We start from the raw sequence: 7,424 nt of genomic DNA, 5'->3' as shown, positions 1-7,424 counted from the left end.
CGATCTCAACTAGCGAACTTGTCGGTCTAGAATAGCTATCGGCTCCTCTTAATAAGACAAGTCCTTGTCCAACTGGACAGTGCTGAAGTCTAACATGTGGGATGGATTGCCATGATACTTCTGAAGCATGCACACATGAAACATTGGATGCACGGCTGATAAGCTCGGCGGCAATGCAAGTCTCTAAGCCACCTCTCCCACTCGATCAAGAATCTCAAAAGGACCAATGAATCTAGAGCTAAGCTTGCCCTTCTTCCCAAATCTCATCACGCCCTTCATAGGCGATATCCGAAGCAACACCCGCTCACCGACCATGAATGCTACATCACGAACCTTACAGTCGGCATAACTCTTTTTCATGGACTGAGCTGTACGAAGCCTATCCTGAATGATCCTGACCTTGTCCTAGGCATCATGTACTAGATCTGTACCCAACAATCGAGCCTCTCCTAGCTCAAACCATCCAACCGACAACCGATACTGCCTACCATATAAAGTCTCATAAGGAGCCATCTGGAAACTCGACTGGTATCTATTGTTGTGGGAAAACTCCGCTAAAGGAAAGAACTGATCCATGAGCCTCCGAAGTCAATAACACAAGCTCGGAGCATATCCTCCAAAATTTGAATAGAGCACTCAGACTGCCCGACCGTTTGAGGATAAAATGTTATGCTCAACTCAATCCCTGTGCCCAACTCTCGCTGAACTGCCCTCTAGAAACGTGAGGTAAACTGCGTAACTCGGTCAGAAATGATAGACATGGGCACACCATAAAGACAAATAATCTCTCGGATATAGATCTCAGCTAACCTCTCCGAAGAATAGGAGACTACCACAGGAATGAAATATGCTGACTTGGTCAGCCTATCAACAATAACACACACTCCATCAAACTTCCTCTGAGTCTATGGGAGTCCAACAACGAAATCTATAGTGATCCGCTCCCACTTCCACTAAAGAATCTCAATCTTCTAAAACAAACCACCAGGTCTCCGATGCTTGTACTTTACCTACTAACAATTCAAACATCAAGCCACATATGTAACAATATCCTTCTTCATCCTCCTCCACCAATAATGCTGCCGCAAATCCTGATACATCTTAGTGGCGCCCGGATGAATAGAGTACTGGGAGCTATGGGCCTCCTCTAAAATTAACTCTCGAAGCCCATCCATATTAGGTATACAAAATCGACCCTACAGCGTCAAAACTCCATCATCTCCTAATGTAACCTGATTGGCACCACCGTGCTGCACTGTGTCCCTAAGGACACATAAATGAGGATCATCATACTGTCTATCTCGGATACGCTCCAATAAAGAAGAATGAGCGACTGTGCAAGCTAACATAGGCTGGGCTCAGACACGTCCAACCTCACAAACTGATTGGCCAAAGCCTATACATCCAAAGCAAATGGCCTCTCACCGACTGAAATATATGCAAGACTGCCCATACTGACTGACTTCCTACTCAAAGTATCGGCCACCACATTGGCCTTTCCCAGATGATATAAAATAGTGATATCATAGTCCTTTAATAGCTCCAACCACCTTCTCTGCCTCAAATTTAGCTCTTTATGCTTGAACAAGTATTGCAAACTCTAGTGATCCGTGAACACCTCACTTGACACCCCATACAGATAGTGCCTCCAAATCTTCAGCGCGTGAACAATGGCTGCTAACTCCAAATCATGGAATGGATAGTTCTTCACATGAATATTCAACTGTCGTGAAGCATAGGCAATGACTTTTCCATCCTGCATCAATACCGTACCAAGTCCAATACGAGATGCATCACAATAAACTGTATATGGCCCTGAACCTGTGGGCAAAACCAACACCAGCGTCGTAGTCAAAGCTCTCTTGAGCTTCTGAAAGCTCTCTTCACACTCGTCTGACCACCTTAACTGGGCACCCTTCTGGGTCAACCTAGTAATCGGGGCTGCAATAGATGAAAACCCCTCTACAAACCGACGATAATAGTCTACCAAACCCAAGAAACGTCGAATTTCGGTAGCTGATGCGGGTCTAGGCCTGTTCTTGACTACCTCTATCTTCTTCGAATCTACATGAATATCCTCTAATGATACCACATGACCCAAGAATGCAACTGAACTCAAACAGAACTCACACTTCGAAAACATAACATACAATTGACTATCTCTCATAGTTTGAAGAACCACTCTGAGATGCTGCTCATGCTCCTCCCGGCTGCGGGAATAGATCAAAATATCATCAATGAAGACAATCACGAATGAATCCAAGTAAGGCTTGAACACTCGTTTCATCAAATCCATAAAAGTTGTTGGGGCATTTGTCAACTCAAATGACATCACCCAAAACTCATAATGCATGTACCGAGTGTGGAAAGTTGTCTTAGGGACATCGGATGCCCTAATCTTCAACTGATGGTAGCCAGATCTCAAGTCAATCTTCGAAAATACTTTGGCACCTTGAAGCTGATCAAACAAATCATCAATCCTCGGCAACGGATACTTATTCTTGATTGTAACCTTATTCAACTGCCAGTAATCTATGCACATCCTTATCGATCCATCCTTCTTCTTAACAAACAACACCGGCATACCCCAAGGCGAGATACTAGGTCTAATGAAGCCTTTATCAAGCAAGTCTTGCAACTTCTCTTTCAATTCTTTCAATTCAGGCAGGGCTATACAATACAGCGGGATAGAAATGGGCTGGGTGCCCAGAGCCAAATCAATGCAGAAATCAATATCCCTGTCGGGTGGCATACCCGGCAGGTCTGAAGGAAAAACCTCAGGAAACTCACAAACAACAGGCACAGAATCCATAAAGGGAACCTCAACACTAGAATCACGAACATATGCCAAATAGGCAAAACACCCCTTCTTGATCATACGCCGAGCCTTCATATATGAGATAACACTATGGGTAGAATGATCAAAAGTCCCACTCCACTCTAAATGAGGCAACCCCGGCAAGGCTAAGGTTACAGTCTTGGCATGACAGTTGATAATCGGGGATTCTAGTTCATTTTACACTCCTTTTTACTTGAGTTTTGATTTGAAATGTATACAAATAGTCCCAAAGGCTTACATGTTGTACTTGTTTTTCAGGGTTTGGTCTGAAAATTGACAAGTAGTCAAAAACTTGCTCAAAAAGGAGTAAAACATGCACAAGTACCAAGAACAAGTCAAAGCATAGTTACAATAGATCCACTGTAGCCGCAATCCATTTAGTGCGGTCCGTGGTGAGGAGATTCAGAGAGGTGCAGATTTTGGAAGCTCAAGAACAACGGTCGCAACCTATTTTGTGTGGACCGCAGTACCCTCCTCGCGGCCGCAATCCATTTCATGTAATCCGCAAAGAGAGGATTTAGAGAGTTGGGAGTTTAAAGATTGAAGTCAATACGGATCGCGGTCCTTTTTGTGTGGACCGCAGTTGAAGCCACTACGGACGCGGTGCATTTTATGAGGCCCACGGTGGCTAGATTCAGAGACTGAGAAATTAAGCTAAAAAGCCTCATCGCGGCCGCAATCCATTTCTTGCGGACCGTGGTACATTCGCATGGGTATTTTTATCCAGAAAATTTGGCCTTGTATAAATACTTTCTTTTCCCATTTTTTGGTCATCTTTTGTAATCCAGAGCACGTGAACGACTATCTTAGGCTACTTTGAGTAATTTTGTAGCTAGTTTAACATTGAATCTTTATTTCTTAGCTTGTAATTAAATCATATGGGTTATTCTTCATCTATTTCTCTATTTTCTTCCATTATTATGAGTAGCTAGACCCATTAGCTAGGGTTGTAGCTCAACCCTAGTGTGGTTATTTGATGGGTTTTTTGTTTTAACGCTTGGATGTTTATCGGTAGTTGATATTTGGACTGATTATTGTTTTTCATGTTGAATTAGTAGTTGCAAACACTAATTTGTGCCTATTTGACTTGAGCTCTTCTTGAGAAAGAGAGCTTGAGTCTAGGAAAATCGGTCCAACAAGGAATTAGGGTGTAATCAAGCAATTGATAGCCCCAATTAAAGGGTTAAACCTAGAGATAGTAATATCCGACTTGAGCCTATATTGCTTGCATAATTTTGACACTCAATTGGTCTTGAGAAAGTCAATTAGGGCAAAGTCACTCAAGCTACCGAGAGGTATAGAGTGAGTAGTATCATGCATTGGCTATATCACAATCCCTAACATAACAACTTTGCTTTAGGCTTAAGAACCCGTCAAATATTCACCTAGGAGAAAGTCACTTCCCTAGTGCCTTTTTAACTATTAGAAAACCTTACAAACATTTCATAATTAGTTTAATTTAGCATCATTAGCATAAATATTATAAGTAACAAGCAACCAAAAGATTTTTGGAAATGTATTTAAGAGCACTACGCATCTCTAGTTTAGATAGGAATCCAATTCCCAATTCTAGCCCCTGTGGATTCGATCCTGACCATCTCGGGTAAAAGCTGCTTCAACTGCTATTTCCACTTTGTAGTGGTATAGGGTTGGTATCGATCACTTTTTGGCATCGTTGTCGGAGAGCTAATGGTTTTGACTATCTATCTAAATAGTTTTGTGTATTGTTTTTCTTTCCTTTTGTGTTACTAATCAGTGTGTGTCGCCAACTCAGGTACAAAATGGCGGCAAACATCAACAACGCACCTCTTGGAGATCTTCCTCCGGGGGAGGAGGTAGATGATAATATTGATGATGAGGTTCTTATAGTACCTCAAGGACAAAGGAGAGGCCACCAGGCTAATGACAATGTTCCAGACCCTCCCTCGCCACCTCTAAGAGTGGCTTCTCGAGTGCTCCCTAACCAAGGATATGCTAGTGCAATTTTCCCACCCCGGATCCGGGCAGGCAATTTTCAGATTACAAATGTGATGTTGACGTTGTTGGAGCAGCAAGGGTATTTCACGGGTGCTCCCCATTAGAATGCTTACAAACATCTCAAGGGTTTCGTCGATACATGTTGGGGGAGCAAGCAAACTAATGTGTCAGAGGATGCACTTCGGTTGAGATTATTCCCTTTCTCACTTAGAAGGAAGGCATTGGACTGGCTCGAAAGGCTTCCCAACCATTTCATCACTACTTGGGATGAGTTGGCGGATAGGTTCATTACAAAGTTTTTCTCACCGGGGCACATGGCAGCATTGAGGGATGAGATCTTAGCTTTCAAGCAGGAGCCCACCGAACCTTTACATGAGATATGGGAGAGATACAGAACCATGGTAAAAGAGTGTCCCAATAATGATATGACTGAGGTAATGATACAACAGACATTCTATCGGGGCATTAACGCAACAAATCAGTGCATAGTGAACCAACTTGCCGGGGGTAATTTCATGATGAGGCCTGTGAACGCTTGGCAAAGTAGAGCCAATATGATGAGGCTTGTGACATTCTTGATGAGATGGCTGACACGTCCTCCGCTTGGCAAAGTAGAGCCAATGTGCCACAGGGTGCCCGCACGGTCACTCACTTGCACAAAGAGCTACATGATCATGAGCAGGAAATAATAGAGCTGACAACAACAATGAACCAACTAGCAAAGGCACATTTACAGTAGGTTCAAAATCCACGCCAAGTAAATGCTATGGAGGGTGTCAACATGCTAGTAAACAAAAGAAGACAAAGAGGTCAACAGAACCAAGGGTGTTCGGATCAATATGACAATGATAGTGGTGGATTCCAAGATGATGGTTATGATGGGCAGAATGAAGAAGTGCAATATGTAAACAATTATCAGGGCCAAATGGGAATTATTCCAACCAACAACAATGGAGACCCCAAGGCAATTGGGGCAATCAACAACAACAATGGAATAGTAATTAGGGAACAACAACCAAAATTCCAATTGGGGCAATCAGAACAATCAGGGTAATTGGAATGGCAACAACAACAACTGGGGTGGAAACACTAATCAGGGTGGTTGGAACAATGGCAACCAAGGAAATTGGGGGCAAGGCTTTCAAAGGCCCTCAATGTATCAGCAACCGAACAATCCTCCCCCATTTCCATCTCAAGGTCCTAGTTCTTCCAACAATGAAATAGGGAGAATTGAAATGATGTTTGAACAATGTCACGACCCAAAATCTATCCAAAAGAGTCATGATGGCACCTAGTCTCTAAAATAGGTAAGCCTAACATTAACTCAGCTAATATTAGCATTTACTAACTTCAAATTAAATAACTCTCAATAAAACAATTCCCTAATACCGGTGGTACAAGTCATAAGCCTTTCTAAGAGTAGTTATATAAAATAAATACAACACTATTCCAGAACGAGAAGGAATCAATGGAACGTAAATACAAACGAAGGTGACTCCGACGCCTGTGAACGCAATAACAAGTTACCGTGAATCTCCACTACGACCATCCGCAAAGCTACTATCGATCAATACCTTGATTTGTACACAAAAATGTACAGAAGTGTAGTATGAGCACACCATGGCGATGCCCAGTAAGTATCAACACTAACCTCGGTGGGGTAGTGATGAGGAACAGTCAAGACACCTGCTGGTCAAATGAAATGAACAAGATATGATAGTGAAATATCGAGACGAAGATAACGAGATAATATCAACATTAGAGAGAAATCAAAATACAAACAGTAGAAATAACAAAAGGAGAACACGGAACCAAGTAAATCAGATAACCAAGTAAATCAGATAACTAGATAAATCAGATAACCAATAAGTCAGATAACCAAGTAAATAAACACTGACATAACAGGAATAGAGACAAGCAAGAATGTATTCAAATAAAGAAGGCAATACCAACTCAATCAATCACATCATGTCTAATACACAATCCCGACCATCTCAATCCTCGGTTTCTCATATCATAATTCCAACTTCTGAACCTTCAGCACACATGGCATCTTGTGCCCCCATAATTTCCATCTCACTTTTAACAACAAAATCCACATGCTATGCAATACATAATGTCCGTAGAAATGCACTTAAGATGTTCAAGAAGTCTCATTTACCTAATATAAGTAAATTAAAAAATTTAAACTAATTAGGAAAGCCAGTGAGAAAAGATGAAGTTGTTTCTTTTGAAATCATTTGAGCAAAGAAGGTACCCCTTTCAATTAAAATACAACATCGAATGGATTATTACCTTTAACATGTGAGTTAGTAACTTAAAACTTTGTAGAAATTCCTTTTTTTGAGTAAAATACAACCTCAGGCGGTTTAAGGGGATATAATTGAGAAACTAATTGAATTAAAGAAGTAACAATTATTGAAGTTTGAAGTATTGGAATGTATATATATAAATACGGTGAGGTATTAAAAATACTGTAGGATCCAACATAAAGGATCACAGTAATAAAGGGATTTAAACAGTTAAAGCACTTGAATTGATAACAACAAATAAACATAGCAACAGAAAGAGCACGACATCACCCTTCGTGCTTTTACTCTCGTTCTCA

This window comes from Nicotiana tabacum, chromosome 18 (assembly GCF_000715075.1).
Source record: "Nicotiana tabacum cultivar K326 chromosome 18, ASM71507v2, whole genome shotgun sequence".
Classification (NCBI taxonomy): domain Eukaryota; kingdom Viridiplantae; phylum Streptophyta; class Magnoliopsida; order Solanales; family Solanaceae; genus Nicotiana; species Nicotiana tabacum.
The sequence above is the reverse complement of the archived record's forward strand: the minus strand, read 5'-3'. Positions refer to the sequence as shown.